This window comes from Elephas maximus, chromosome X (assembly GCF_024166365.1).
Source record: "Elephas maximus indicus isolate mEleMax1 chromosome X, mEleMax1 primary haplotype, whole genome shotgun sequence".
NCBI classification, from domain to species: Eukaryota; Metazoa; Chordata; class Mammalia; order Proboscidea; family Elephantidae; genus Elephas; species Elephas maximus.
Genome location: NC_064846.1, coordinates 57,753,446 through 57,770,046, shown reverse-complemented (window position 1 = coordinate 57,770,046; position 16,601 = coordinate 57,753,446).

Sequence of the window (16,601 nt, the reverse complement as noted above, 5' to 3'; positions counted from 1 at the left end):
AAAGGAGGATGAAGAAAATAAAAAACACAAGGGGAAGATTAGTCCAAAGGAGTAATGGACCACAGCTACCACAACATCCACCAGACTGAGTCCAGGACAACTAGATGGTACCCGGCTACTCCCACTGACTTCTTCGACTGGGATCACAATAGAGGGTCCCAGAAAGAGCTGGAGAAAAATGTAGAACAAAGTTCTAACTCACAAAAAAAAGACCAGACTTACTGGCCTGACAGAGACTGGAGAAACCCCGAGAGTAAGGCACCCTTTAAGCTCAATAATGGACTAACTCCTGAGGTTCACCCTTCAGCCAAAGATCAGACAGGCCCATAAAACAAAACGAGACTAAAGGGGCACACCAGCCCGGGCGCAAGGACTAGAAGGCAGGAGGGGACAGGATAGCTGGTAATAGGGAACCCAAGGTGGAGAAGGTAGAGTATTGGTTGACATGTCGTGGGGTTGGTAACCAATGTCATAAAACAATATGTGTACTAATTGTGTTTGTTCTGTAAACCTTCAGCTAAAGTACAATAATAAAAAATAAAGAGTCCAGAAATAAATCCACAGATTGATGGTCAACTGGTTTTTGACAACGGTGCTAAGTCCATTCAATGGGGAAAGAAGAATCTCTTCAATAAATGTTGCTGGGAAAATTAGATTTCCACATACCGAAAAATGAAACAGGATTCATGCCTCACACCATACAAAAAAACAAATTCAAAACGGATTAAGGATCTAAACGTGAAAACTACAACCATAAAATTCTTAGAAGAAAAAGAAGGGCGATGCTGTCAGGCCTAGCTTTTAACAATGGATTATCTAATATAATAGGAAAAGTCAAAATAAATAAATGGGACCTCATAAAAATTAAAAACCTTTTCTCATCAAAAGACTTTACAACGAAAGTGAAAAGACAAGCTACTGACTGGGATAAAATAATCAGAAACCATATATCCGACAAGAATCAAATAAGCCAAATATATATAAAACGTTGACAACAACAAAAAGAAGAATAACCCAATCATAAAACGGGCAAAGGACTTGAATATATATTTCAACAAAAAGGACATTCGAATAGCTACCAAACACATGAAAATATGCTCAACATCATTAGCCACCAGAGAGATGCAAATCAAAACCACAATGAGATACAACCTCACTCCCACTAAAAACTAGGAAGGCTAAATAAAAAAAAAAAAACTGAAAATAGCAAATATTGGCGAGGGTATGGGGTAGTTGAAACCATTACTCATGGCTGATGGGAATGCAAAATGGGACAGCCATTGTGAAAACAGTGTGGTGGTTCCCCAAAAAACTAAAAATAGAACCACCATACCCCAAAACAAAACCCAGTGCCCTCAAGTTGATTCCAACTCATAGCAACCCTATAGGACAGAGTAGAACTGCCCCGTAGAGTTTCCCAAGGAGTGCCTGGTGGATTCGAACTGCCGACCCTTTGGTTAGCAGCTGTAGCACTTAACCACTATGCCACCAGGGTTTCCAGAACCACCATATGACCCAGCAATTCCAATCCTAGATACATACCCAAAAGACTTAAAAGCAGAGGCTCAAATAAAGACCTGTGACAACAATGATCATTGCAGCACTATTTCTACCAAAAGGTAGAAATAGCCTAAATGCCCATCAACAGATGAACGGATAAACAAGATATGGTACATACATACAACGAAATACTTACTCAGCCAGCAGGAGAAATGAAGTCTCGACACATGTTACAATCTGGATGGAGCTGGAAGACATGCTGAGTGAAATAAGTCAATCACAAAAGGACAAATATTCTATGACCTCATTTATATAAGAAGACAAGAAAAGGCAAATGTATAGAGAACAAAGTTTATCAGTGGTTACCAGGGGCAGTAGGGAGGGGAAAAGGGAGGATTAACAGTGATGGAAATATATTGATTAAGGGTAGGATTGCACAGCTGATTATTTTAATTGCAGTCAATAATTTCTACACCTGCAAAAACTGTACAATTGGCAAAAGCTGTGTGATAGACATATTTACAACAATGATTTAAAAACAAAGAGTAACTGCTGAGGCTGCTTATGTACACCCAAAAACTCATGGGACTTGGTTTCTTGATTTGGAGGTTTAGGGTCATGCTTTCATGGGACATCTCACTTAATTGGCCTAATAACATGTTTACTGCTTCTGTTCTACCTCCTAGTTTGTTGCGTAGTGCCTGGGGGTTCTTAAAAGCTCACAGGCAGCCATCCACAGCAAAACAATTGGCCTCCATTTGCCTGGAACAACAGAGGAAGGAGAGTCAAGAATAGAAGGAGAATATGGAATGTGTTGGTAATTGCCTCCGTGAACAACTGCCTCCTTTGCCACGAGACCAGAAAGCTTGGATGGTGCCCGGCTACCATTACTGAACATTTTTATTAAAGATTCTATAGAAGAATCCTGATCAAAAGGGGGGAAATGAAGAACATAATTTCAAATTCTCTTGGATTCCAGGCTTCATAGAGACACGAAGGTTGAATGAACTTCTGAAACTACTGCCCTGAGATAATTTTTAAGTCTTAAACCAAAAGTGGCTCCTGAATTCTTCTGAAAACCAAACAATAGTTTAGCTTAACTAGTAAAATATGTCTGTCTTGAGCATTAATGCTCTTTTAAGAACTATCTGTACAGGATCAAATTGACAACAGCAACTTGAAAAATTAGACAGGAACTTTAGGAGGCAGTGAGTTTATGTTAATGAGGGAGGAACAACTCAGAAAAGGAGGGTGAGAATGGTTGCACAATTCGAAGAATGTAATCAAGTCACTAAATGGTACACGTAGAAACTGTTGAATTGATGTATGTTTTGCTGTGTATAAAAATAGTCTGTATTTATTTATTATTGTGCTTTAGATGAAGGTTTACAGAGCAAATTAGTTTCTCACTTAAAAATTAATACACATACTGCTTTGCGACATTGGTGGCCAAACCCAGGACAGGTCAACACTCTCCCCTTCTTGACCTCGGTTTCCCCATTACCAGCTTTCCTGTACTCTCCTGCCTTCTCATCCTTGCCCCTGGCTTGGTGAGCCCCTTTAGTCTCGTTTTGTCTTATGAGACTATCTCATCTTTGACTGAAGTGTGAACCTCAGGAGTGATTTTAGTACTGAGTTAAAAGGGTGTCTGGGGGCCATAATCTCGAGGTTTCTCTAGTCCCTGTCAGTAAGTACATTAGAATTTTGTTCCACATTTTTCTCCAGCTCTGTCCAAAAACCTCTGTTATGATCCCTGTCAGAGCAGCTGGTGGTGGTAGCTGGGTACCATCTAGTTGTACTGGACTCAGTCTGGTGGAGGCTGTGGTAGTTGTGATCCATTAGTCCTTTGGACTAATCTTTCCCTTGTGCCTTTGGTTTTCTTCATTCTCCCTTGCTCCAGATGGGGTGGGACCAGTGGAGTATCTTTAGATGGCCGCATACAAGTTCTTAAGACCCCAAACACTGCCCACCAAAGTAGGATATAGAACATTTTCTTTATGAACTATGTTATGCCAATTGAGCTAGATGTCCCCCAAGACCATGGTCCTCAGCCCTCAGCCCAGTAAATCGGTCACTCAGGGAGTTTGGACGTGTCTATGAAGCTTCCACGACCTTGCCTTGCTCAAGTTGTGCTGGCTTCCCCAGTGTTGCATACTGTCTTACCCTTCAACAAAGTTACCATGCATCTATTGTTTATTTAGTGTTTTTCCCTCCCCATCCATCCCCTGCCTCGTAACCATCAAGGTTTTTTTCTTTTTGTGTGTAAACTTTTTTGCAAGTTTTTATAATTGTGGACTCATACAGTGTTTGTCCTTTTGTGATTGACTTATTTCACTCAACATAATGCCCTCCAGATTCATCCATGTTGTGAGATGTTTCACAGATTTATCATTGTTCTTTACTATTGCGTAGTATTCCATTGTGTGTATGTACCATAGTTTATCTATTCATCTGTTGATGGACATCTAGGTTGTTTCTATCTTTTTGCTATTGTGAACAATGCTGCAATGAACATGGCCTGTGTATGTCTATTCATGTCACCTCTTTTATTTCTCTAAGATATATTCCAACAACATCATGATAAACGGAGAAAAGATTGAAGTTGCCAAGAATTTCATTTTACTTGGATCCACAATCAACAGCCATGCAAGCAGCGGTCAAGAAATCAAAAGACGCATTGCATTGGGCAAATCTGCTGCAAAGACCTCTTCAAAGTGTTGAAGAGCAAAGATGTCACCCTGGAGACTAAGGTGCGCCTGACCCAAGCCATGGTATTTTCAATAGCATCATATGCATGTGAAAGCTGGACAATGAATAAGGAAGACCGATGAAGAGTTGACGCCTTTGAATTGTGGTGGTGGTGAAGAATATTGAATATACCACGGACTGCCAAAAGAACGAACAAATCTGTCTTGGAAGAAGTGCGGCCAGAATGCTCCTTAGAGGCAAGGATGGCGAGACTGCATCTTACATACTTTGGACATGTTATCAGGAGGGATCAGTCCCTGGAGAACGACGTCATGCTTGGCAGAGTATAGGATCAGCGGAAAAGAGGAAGACCCTCAACGAGGTGGATTGACACAGTGGCTGCAGCAATGAGCTCAAGCATAACAATGATTGTAAGGATGGCTCAGGACTGGGCAGTGTTTCATTCTGTTGTGTATAGGGTCTCTATGAGTCGGAACTGACTCAACAGCACATAACAAAAACAAGATATATTCCTAGGAGTGGAATTGCTGGATCATTTGGTTTTTTTTATGGTATTTCTATTTCTAACTTTATAAGGAAGCACCGTATCTTTTTCCATAGTGGTTGTACCATTTTGCATTCCCACCAGCAGTGCATAATAGTTCCAATATCCCTGCAGCCTCTAAAGAATTTGTTATTTTCTGTTTTTTTTTTTAATTAGTACCAGTAATGTTGGGGAGAGATGATATATCATCGTAGTTTTGATTTGCATTTCTCTAATGATTGAGAGCATTTTCTCATGTGTCTGTTAGCCACCTGAATGTCTTCTTCGATGAAGTGTCTGTTCATATTCTGTGCCCCTTTTTTAATTGGATTATTTGCCTTTTTGTTGTGGAGGTGTTGGATTTTGCTGTGTATATTCTCAACAACAAAAAATGAATAAAATATTATATGTATAAAAAAGAATCTATCCTACAGAAATAATTGTAGAAGTGGACAAAGATATTTAAAATATACTAGTGGGCTTATTGCAACATTCTTTATAATCTCAAAAAACTAGGGGTAATCTAAATGTTCATTCATAGGAAACTGGTTAAATTAATTATAGTACATTCCATTGTACATGGAATATTATTTAGCTATTAAAAAGAATGAGTCCTACATTTTGATTAAAGATTCTATTGAAGAATTCTGATTAAAAGGGTAAAAAATTCAAAACAGAATTTCCATTTTCATGGAATCCAGACTTTCTGGAGCCATGCAGGCTGGAGGAACTCCTGAAACTGTTGCCCTGAGATAATCTTTAAAGCTGAAATCGTGAACCAAAAATATCTCCTGAAGCCTTCTTTCAACCAAACAACAGCCTAGCTTAATTAGTAAAGACTTTGAGCCAGGAGCATTGTGCTCTTTTAAAGAACTACCTATGTGGGAAAAAAATTATAATGATAACTCGAAAGTTTAGATAGGAAGCTCAGGGAAGTGAGTCTATGCCAATAGCGAAGGAACAAATCGGGAAAGGAGAGTGAGAATGGCTGCACAATTTTAAGAATGCAATCAGTGTCCTTGAATTTCACATGTAGAAATTGTTGAATTGGTGTATGTTCTGCTGTGTATATTTTCAACAATAATATTAAAAAAAAGAATGAGTCCTTGTACTGACAAGGAAGGATGTCTATGCTATTTTTAAGTGAAAAAAGCATGTAGCAGACAAACGTATGAATGTTGTGTAAGAGCATATCTTTTAAAAACTATATACACTCATCAAAGGATTAAAGAGAACCCACAGACTGGGAACAAATCTTTGTCAAAGACACATCGGATAAGGCCTAATTTCTAAGATATATAGAAAGCTTCAACAACTCAACAAAAAGACAAACAATCCAATCAAAAAATGGGCAAAGGACATGAACAGACAATTCACCAAAGAGAACATCCAAGCAGCCAATAAATGTGCAAAAAAATGCTCACAACCATTAGCCATTAGAGAGATGGAAATCAAAGCTACAATGAGATACCATCGCACCCCTGTTAAAATGGTAAGAATTAAAAAAAAAACAGAAAACAACAAATGCTGGTGAGGTTGTGGGGGGACTGGAACTCTTTTACATGTCTGGTGGAAATGCAAAATAGCACAACCACTATGGAAAACAATATGGCGCCTCCTCAAAAAGCTGGAAATAGAAATACCTTATGATTCAGCAGTTCCACTCCTAGATACATATCCTACAGAAATAAGATGAGTGACACAAATAGACAGATGGACACCTATGCTCATTGCAGCATTATTCACAATAGCAAAAAGATGGAAACAACCTAAATGCCCATCAACAGTTAAATGGATGAACAAACTGTGGTACCTACACACAATGGAATACTATGCAACTATAAAGAATAATAAGGTGTCCACAAACCATCTCACAACATGGATGAATCTGGAGGACATTATGCTGAGTGAAGTAAGTCAATCACAAAAGGACAAATATTGTATGGTACCACTTTTATAAAAAATCAAGAACAAATATACACACAGAAAGCAATGTTCCTTGATGTTTACCAGGGATGGGAGGGGGAGGGAAGGGGAATCACTATCTAGATAGTAGACACTTGTTATTTTTAGTGATGGGAAAGGCAATACTCAACATGGGTGAAGTCTGCCCAACTTGCCCAAGGTAAATGAAGACACTAAGGAATATGTAAGAATAAGGTACAATTTTGGTAAATACTATGAGATAATTTTGCAATGACAATAGTAACACTCAGTAAAATATATGTGTGGTTACGTAGGTAGACGTGAATGCATATACGGGTATAGGAGTGCATGTAAGTACAGGAGCATGCATGCACAGGTGTACCTACAGGTATATGTATACACATGGTTATGTGTGCTGCATATATATTCATATACATAATAGAGCATATAAGCTATCGACTGCTAGCCAAAAGGTCAGCGGTTTGAAGCCACCGGCAGCTCCGTGGGAGAAAGCTGTGGCAGTCTATTACCGCAGAGATTTACAGCCTCAGAAACTCTATGGGATCGATATGACTCAGAATCAATTTCATGGCAGTGGGTTAGTGAGTTAGGTTATAGGGGGCACAGTTAAGGTAACCTCGTAGACATATCGAATCATCTCATGGGACTGAGTAATTGGGTTTGAAGGCTCAGGACCATAGTCTCGGGGGACATCTAGGTCAGTTGGCATAATATAATTCATAAAGATCATGCCCTGCATCCTAGATTGGAGAATAGTGTCTGGGGTCTTAAAAGGTTGAGAGCAACCATCTAAGATGCAACTATGGGCCTCTTCCCATCAGGAGTAAAGGAGAGTGATAAAAACCAAAGGCTCAAGGAAGAAATTAGTCCACAGGACTAATGGCTCACAAAAAATGCAGCCTCTTCTAGCCTGAGACCAGAAGAAGTAGGTGGTGCCCACTACCACTACTGACCGTTCTGACCAAGGACACAATAGAAGACCCAGCTAAAATGAGAGAAAAATGTAGAACAAAACTCAAATTACTAAAAAAGGCTAGACTTACTGAACTGATAGAGACTAGAGGAACCCCCGAGCCTATGAAAATACTCTTTGAACTTGGAACTGAAGCCACTCCTGGTGGACACCTTTTATCAGAATAATAGATTGGCTTATGAAATATAAACAATATCACCCTTGAATACCGTGCTCCCTTAAATTAATCAACAATATGAGACCAAACAGTCAACATTTACCCTAAAACAGAGATGAGAAGCTAAGGAGAGGCAGGGAAACTAAATTAATGGAAACAGAACAAAAGAATGGAAATAAGAATTTTGACACATTGTGAAAAATGTAACCAATGTCATGGAACGAGTTGCATAAAAATTGTTAAATGGGAATCTAATTTGCTATGTAGACTTTCACTTAAAACTCAATAAAATATTTTTTTAACTATATACACATACATGTATATCTGAGTGTACATTTTCCCATGAATAGTAAAGGATCTGAAAATACATTTATTCAGCTGTTAACAGTGGTTAATACTGGGGATTTGGGGGAGTGGAAAACAACTTCAGTTTTTTTACTTCCTACTTTTCATAGATTATATACCAGTGAGAATGTAATTCTTTTGTAATGGAAAAAAAATGTTAACACTCCTAGCATACTAAAATTCTTTCAGTTGTTCAAACATTCCAATCTCTTTCACATTGTCAGGCATTTGTCCATGATTTCCTTTCTGCCTGGAACACTGTCTCCCCTGACACCTTAGCCTGGCTACTCATCTTGCAAGTCTTGGTTTCTTCATCACTTTCTCCTGGAAGTCGGCTCTGAGTGCCCTTCCTCTCCCTATAAAAAAAAAAAAATAATAACCTTGCAAAATCAGGGTTAGGTGCCTTCTCCTGTGCTCCTTCTTCTGCCTTACGATAGCACTTGCCACTACACTGTCATATGCACTGCAGTATTCCTAGTTGGGATTCAGAATTTATTGAATTGATTAATTGATTAATAGACATTACTGAAAATCCAATTCCTTTTATTCCAAAGGAAAAAAATAAAGAAATATCAAAGACAGTAAAGGAGGGAGCAAAAGACAGACAACTCAGAGATTTTTTTTTTTTAATCCAGATAAAGAACTAGGTGGGAAGGCAGAAAGAAAAAATGAGGCTGCCTGGGAGAAAAAGGGATGTGGGTAACTTGATCTGTTCTAACTTCGTCTCTCCCACGCATTCAGTGCTCCACCCACACTGGACTATTCACTCCCCAACCCCAAAAACACACTCATATACCTATACGACTTTGTGCATGCTGTTCTCACAGCCCGGAATGTTCTTCCAATGCTCTCCACCCAAACCCTATTTTTCACAGCCTTTTGACCTTGCAAAAGCATTTGGCACACTTCACCATCGCCTTCTTTGTCAAACACACTTTGGGCTTTTGCAACACCTCAGTGTTTTTCTCCCATTTCCCTGGCCACTCTCTTGTAATCTCGCTTGCCAGTTCCTCCTCCTCCATCACCTGACTGCTAAAGCTGGAATTTCTACAATGAAACTGACCAGCCAAAGAATGAAAGGAGAAGCTGTGGCTAAAGGACCAGCGTAACCCATAATACCAAAAGACAATGAAGTAATCTCTACAAACTTCAGAGGGAATGAAAGTGTGATCCAAGAATTTTATATATGCTTTCATCCTGCCGTTAAACTGACAGATATTCTCAAGCATGCAAAAATCAAGAAATACAACACCCATGAGTGTTTCTTCAAAAAACAATAACTAATAGATGACAAAACCTAGACAACCTAGAGATCTATCAAAATAAAGAACCCAGGAATAAAGAAGCTGTGATAAAAAGACTAGTTGGTAAGTTTGGGATTCATTTAAATACAGAACCAAGATTAAATAACTTAAAGAATTCTAGGTAGAGAACAGAATGTAAATGTTATGCACTATGAGAAAATGAAAGCAATAATGTACCTAACAAAAATCAGAAAGTGGGGAGGTAAGTGGAAGGGAGCTCATTTTCTTATATTTCCTCATATTTCATAATAGCTCCTTTCCTCATATTTATAATAATAGCTTACTGTGGAGTCCCTGGGTGGCACACACAGTTAAACGGTCAGCCACTAACCAAAATGTTCGCAGTTCGAATCCACCCAGCGGCGCCTCCGAAGACAGGCCTGAACTACTTCCAAAGGATCATAGCCATTAAAAACCCTGTGGAGTGTGCTAGGAGTAGGAACCAACTTGACAGCAACTGGCTTGTGGCAGGCACTGTGCCAAGTGTTTTATATGTATTAACTCATTTACTCCTCACAACTACCCAGTGAGGTACTTTTTAACCCTCAGTTCTACAGATGAGCAAACTGAGACACATAGAAATTAATTTTCCCTACCTTCACACAGCTAATATGTGGCAGAGCTGATTTGAACCCAGGCAGTCATCTCCAGAACCCATGTTCTTAACCGCTTCCAAGTTAAGGGACTCAGTCAACACTATCAAAAATTGAAGCATGAAGATAAAAATATAATGACTGCATCTCTTTATGTTTTTCAATTCTTTGATCTTAACTTTAAAACAGTCTTTCAGAGACTACTGTCTCTTGCGGGAGAAGAAATATATTTATCTGAAGTTTTTCAATTCCTTCACTTTCCCTTTGATTTATTTTTCTTTTGTCCAATTCAAGAGGTTTTTAAAATTTATGTATTTCTAAAACAACATGTGTAGTATTTTTATAAAATGTTTTTCTGTTTATTAATTCTATATAATAAAAGTGATGCCCAGAGTAACACTCATTAACTCTTTTTTTTTTCTTGTACTTTAGATGAAGGTTTACAGAGCAAATTCGTTTCTCATTAAACGATTTATACACACATTGTTTTGTGACACTGGTTGTCAACCCCACGACTTGTCAACACTCTTGCCTTCTTGACCTCGGTTTCCCAATTACCAGCTTTCCTGTCCCCTCCTGCCTTCTTGTCCTTGCCCCTGGGCTGGTGTGCCCCTTTAGTCTTGTTTTGTTTTATGGACCTGTCTAATCTTTGGCTGAAGGGAGACCCTCAGGAGTGACTTCAGTACAGAGTTAAAAAGGTGTCTGGGAGCCATAATCTTGGGGTTTCTCCAGTCTCCGTCAGACCAGTAAGTCTGGTCTTTTTTTTTTTTTTTTTTTTGAGTTAGAATTTTGTTCTACATATATCTCCAGCTCTGTCTGGGACCCTCTATTGTCATCCCTGTCAGAGCAGTAGATAGTGGTAGCTGGGCACCATCTAGTCGTGAAAACAGCTCATATTTATTGAGTGCTCACTATCTGCCAGGTAATGGAGTAAGCACTTTAAATGAATTACCTCATTAAATTATTTCAACAACTTTATCAATACATACTATTTTTATCCTCCTTTTTCAGATGTGGAAACTGAGGTACGATAATTGCTATTCCTGGGAATTTTTTTCTCTTTTTTGCACTTTTCTGTATTGCTTATTTTATGAATACATAGTACATACCTTTTTATATGAAAACCATTCTAAAAGCATATTTTCATCTAATTATGGAGAGCCCTCGGGACTCAGTCAAAAGCACTCTTTTCTTCCTATTCTCCATTCTCTCTCTAGCCCATGTTATTAGTTCCCATTGTTTTGAATACCATCCTAAGGGAAATGGCTCCCAAATCTATATTTCCACCCTAAGACCTGTCTTCAGAGTTCCAGATATATATGCCCAGCTGTCAACTAGACATCACCTGTTGGATGTTTCATAAGTCAAAACAGAACAAAAAACCTGTTGCTGTCGAGTCGATTCCATAGGGTTTCCAAGGAGAAGCTGGTGGGTTCAAACTGCCAGCCTTTTGGCTGGCAGCTGAGCTCTTTACCACTGTGCCACTGTGCCTCTGAATGCTGCATCCAACCAAAAACCCACTGCCATCGAGTCGATTCCGACTCATAGAGACCCTATAGGACAGAGTAGAACTGGCCCATAGAGTTTCCAAGGAGTGCCTGGCGGATTTGAACTGCCAACCTTTTGGTTAGCAGCTGTAGCACTTCATAAAAAAAAAAAAAAAGACACCTCAAATTCGACATGTTCAAAACCATACTCATCACCTCCCCCAAACCTGGTCCTCCTCACTGCTTCCTAATCCCAGTGAATGAAGCCACTATCCACCCAGATGCACAAACTGAAATATATGAGTCATTTTTTTCAAAGAATAATCTATGAGAAATCTATGAGTCATTTTTATCCCCCCTTCTCTCACTCTCTATATCCAGTCTGTATATATTACCCCCAAAACATGTTACATCTGTATGCTTCTCTGTTGCCACTTCCCTAGTCCAAGCCACTGTAACTCTTGTATTTACCTCCTAATTGGTCACCCTTTTAAAATTACTGCCCCTTGCAGTTCATTCTTTTCGCATCAGCCAGAGCCCCTCAAGGAATTCCCGTTGTTCTTAGAATGAACTTCAAACCCCTTACTGTGACCCTTGTGGCAGAAACTTTAAGTTGCCTGGCCAGTATGTTTTCCCCTTCTATAACAAAACTAGGGGTTTTATTAGTAGTAGTAATAGACTGAGTTGAAAAGAAAACCTTCCCAGATTCCATTACAGCTAGGGCTGGCCATCGAACCCAGTTCTGGCTAATAAGATAAGTGGAAATCTACGGGATAGAGCTTCAAGGAAATCTATCACTTTCTTCACGGAAAGGAACAAACTCAGCTGGCGCATGTCTTGCTTTTTGCTTTTCCCCCTTTCCCTTGCCTGAAGGTGGAACAGCCATCTTGTAAGCATGAAGATGAAAGCCATGCTCAAAGGATCACAAAACAGAAAGATAGAAGTGTAATTATATGTGCTTACACCAGCCCTCTGCTGCTCACCTTGAGATTCCTTTTGTGTAAGAAAAATAAAACCCTTATTTGGTTAAACCATCATAACTTGGTGTTTGTAACACACAGCCAAAAACAGTCCTAAAAGATACAATCTTGTATGATATGGCCCCTGACTACCTCTTCAGTCTTACCTCATTCACTATATTACAGCCACACTGACCTTCCTACTGTTCTTTGAACACTTCAACCACTTTTCTGCTTCAGAGTATTTACATGAGCTATTCCCTTTGCCTGGAATAATCTTTCTCCTACTCTTCACTGGCTAACTCCTACTCATTATTCACATCTGAGTTTAAGAGATATCGCCTCAGCATGACCTTCGCTGATCCCCCAATCCAAATTAGGTGCTTTCATAGCACCCTGCACTTTTCCTTCTTTGCGTGTTTCATACTTTATATATTTTTTTATTTATGGGAATTTTTCTTCTTTCAGTTTAATGTCTGTCTCTCTAACTGAACTCTGAGCTCTATGAAGTTAGAAAATATGTTCGTCTCATCCACTACTAAATATATATCCAGCCCCTATAACAGTGCCTGCCACATACGGGAGACCGAGTAAATATGTGTTAATGAATGAACAAACCTACTGAAATGCCGTGTGCTTTGTAACATTTTCTCTGCTCTCCTGAATTAGAATTAATCACTCCTTCTTATTTTTTATCCTTTATGCTTCCACAGCATATTGCTTTGACCTCTACTTTAATTTAATCCTATTTGACAATAAGGCATGTTTTCAAGAACCTCAAGGTCTATTCAGGAGAAAAATACATAAAAACAAATTATAATTGTGTAATATTCACAACAGTTGAAGTATAGACAAGATATGAAATTAGAGTGATTAAATCAATGAAGTGGTAGAGATGAAACCAAGGAAAACTTCCAGGAGGAGGCAACATTTAGGTAGCATTCTGAAAGCTAAATGGGAATTTTCCAGGTAGTCAAGGGAGGAAAAGAAATTCAGGCCAAAGGAATGGCATGTGCAAATGCCCTGTAGAGTGAAAAAGCAGAGTAAGTTCAGTATCAATAGAGCATAAAGTGTGAGGAAAGCACCAGGGGCATAGTGTGAGTAACATTGTTGAGGGGAAATATCTGACCCTGTAAACATATGTTTCTCCATGAGACTGCACTCATGACTATTCTCTCTTTTTTAATCTTAGCTAAAAAATTGCTGAACAAGTAGAATCTTGACTTATATTTCGTAATTTACATAATCAACTTCATGCACAATCGTGTTTCCAACAATTAGAAATTTGTTACCTTTGAGACATGTTGACACAACATTAGGATGTAGATGGAGTCACATGTATATGCTCCATTGCTCTGACAATTGAGACCCCCCCCATTTGGCTCCATCTCTGTAAAGGAGACTATCCAAAATGGAAGCTAGGGAGATAGACAGCGTCCAAACCATGAAGTGCCTAATATGTCACCATAAGTAGCTTGGATTTTATAAACAATGAATAGACACTGTGGGAAAAAAAAACACCTTGAAGGCAGTGTATTGGAGGCAAAGAAACCCATTAGGATGCTACTGCAACAGCAAAAGTAACTATGAAGACTTCAACCAAGGTAGTGGCCATTGAGGATGGAGAGAATAGGACTGATTAGAAAGATAATTCAGAGTTGGAATTGACTGGACTTAGTAACTGATATATTTTTTTTTTTTTTAGATATGGGGATGAATGAGAGAAAGAAGTCAAGGGTCATTTGGAGGTTTCTGTTAGAGACTGATAGTCGTGTAATTTATTGAAAAAGGTAGGCTTGGAAGAGAGATAATTAATTCCATTTTAGACATGTGGTATTTGAAGTGTCTGTGGGATATCCAAGTGGAGATGTCCAGCAGGTTAGATGGACACACTGGTCTGGAGCCCCAAGAAAGCAGCCTGGGCAAGCTATGTGGTTCGAGACTTGTCAGAGAGGATGACAACTTAAACTAAGGTTGTAGCAGTGAACGTAGGAAAGAATGGCTTTGAAAGATGTAAGGATTTAGAATAGATGGACCTTAAGGACTGACTGGTTAAGAGAATTTGAAAAGGAGGGGCAAGCCTAGGGCAAATCTCAGGTTTCTGATTTGGTAAACCAGGTGGATGATTGTGCCACCAACCAAGATGGGGAATACTGGAAAGAAATAGGTTGGGGGAAGTAGGCATTGAAAGTAAATGAGGTTGTTAAGGGTCCTGCTGAGTTTGAGATGCCTGAGGTATATTTAGGTAGAGGCGTTCAAATGGCTTTGAAATTCAAGAGATGGAACTGTATTATAGGTACAGGAACGTCATTAATATATTGGTGACCTTTTAAATTAGAATAGTGGATGAAATCACCTAAGAAGTAGATGAAGAGAAGTAGAAGCATAGTGAGAAGATCATCAAGGACAGAACTACAAAGAATATCTACAGTAAAGAACAGACAGGAAGAGGACCCAAGAAAGGAGACTAAGAAGGAACAATCAGAGAGGTAGGACGAGGAGAGAAAGAGAGAACTTCTAGTCTTTATTTTATCCTGTTTTTAATTATAATTGTTTGAGTATATATTGATCTCAGCCCTCATAGCTTTACAGAGTGGAAGAGAGAATGTCTTATTCATTTCTGAGTCTCCAACATCAAGCACAGTGCCTGACATTTAATATCCCCGCAATAAATATTCGTCGAAGAGAATGGAATTGAAATTAGAACTTTAGTCTCTCTTTTTTGTTTTGTTTGCTTATTTCTGGAGTGTGCAGCCTGTATTACCACTGATATTTTAAGTTCATGGTGAAAAATCATTTCAGTGTGTCCTAGGCTTGGTCTCCTTCCAACCCAACCCCCAGGACAATAGTTTTCATTATAACCTTCTGTCTTTGCCATTCTGGATGGAATTCTATGCACAGAAGTTATATACATATATGGGTATATCTATGTAACAAATTGCAGAACAGGAGCCCCCTGGGCTCCTTCAGGCTCTGGTATGACATATTTGAGCCATATAAATTCAGCTTCTCCTCTGGCATCTGTTAGCCGACTCACTTGCAACTCCACCTCAGCAGTGGTCTCTCAGTCCTCTCAAAGAAGGGAAAGAGTACTGCGCGCTGAGAGACTATGGCAAAGAATCCTCCAGAGAACTGTGAGGACTGTCACATTCTAAATGTAAGTTGATTCATATTTTTTTCCCTTTTGAGCAGAAGCGTGGTTTCACAGATTAATCGTATTGCAGTGTGACCATTAGAAAGTGAAATCAAAGATGACTGAATTGTGGCTTACTATTTTAAGAGTTATTGTGTACTTTTTATTCTCTCTGTCCTTTGTTTAGGCAGAAGCATTTAAATCCAAGAAGATATGTAAATCACTTAAGATTTGTGGACTGGTCTTCGGCATCCTGGCCCTAACTCTGATTGTCCTGTTTTGGGGGAGCAAGCACTTCTGGCCGGAGGCACCAAAAAAAGTAAGTAAATACACGTTATTATCCAATTCTTCTGAGTTTGATCAAAATCAGTTCATGGTTGACGTAGAGGTTACCCTGAAAATGAAAATCATTAAGTCTCATCTGTGTTTGTTTTCTGGTGGTATGAAAAACTGAGTCAAGATTTTGCTCTCTTTCATTTGTCTAATTATTTTGAAGGGAAAAACGTTTTCTGTATTTGGGCTATGATTTTTTTTTTATAGAATTACCTATGCTCCTATAATGCTTGGGTTTAAGGAATTCCTCCTGGAAGCAAATTTTTTTACCGTAAGAAAAAATATTTTCCATCTTTCTTTCAATTATCTGGGCAGAAACTGGTGGAAAAATAATTATACCACTACATAAGAAGAAACCAGCAGAAATGGCAGCAAAGGATTTTCAGGGATTATGTTTCTTACTTAATGCATCTGCTGTGAGGACAGACAGCAAGCTCCTTTTCAGGAGCAATTCCCATACCTAAGTTCACAGTTATTTATGACTTAAAAAAGAAAAACCTAGAGCTTTTCAGCTCCTCATCAGCCACAATTGCCGCTGTCCCACTGAGATAGCAATGCTACGAGGTAAAGCAAGTGACACCAAGTCATTAGTCACAGATATGTCAGAAAGTTTCTGATGTTGAGGGTCATCTGTTGAA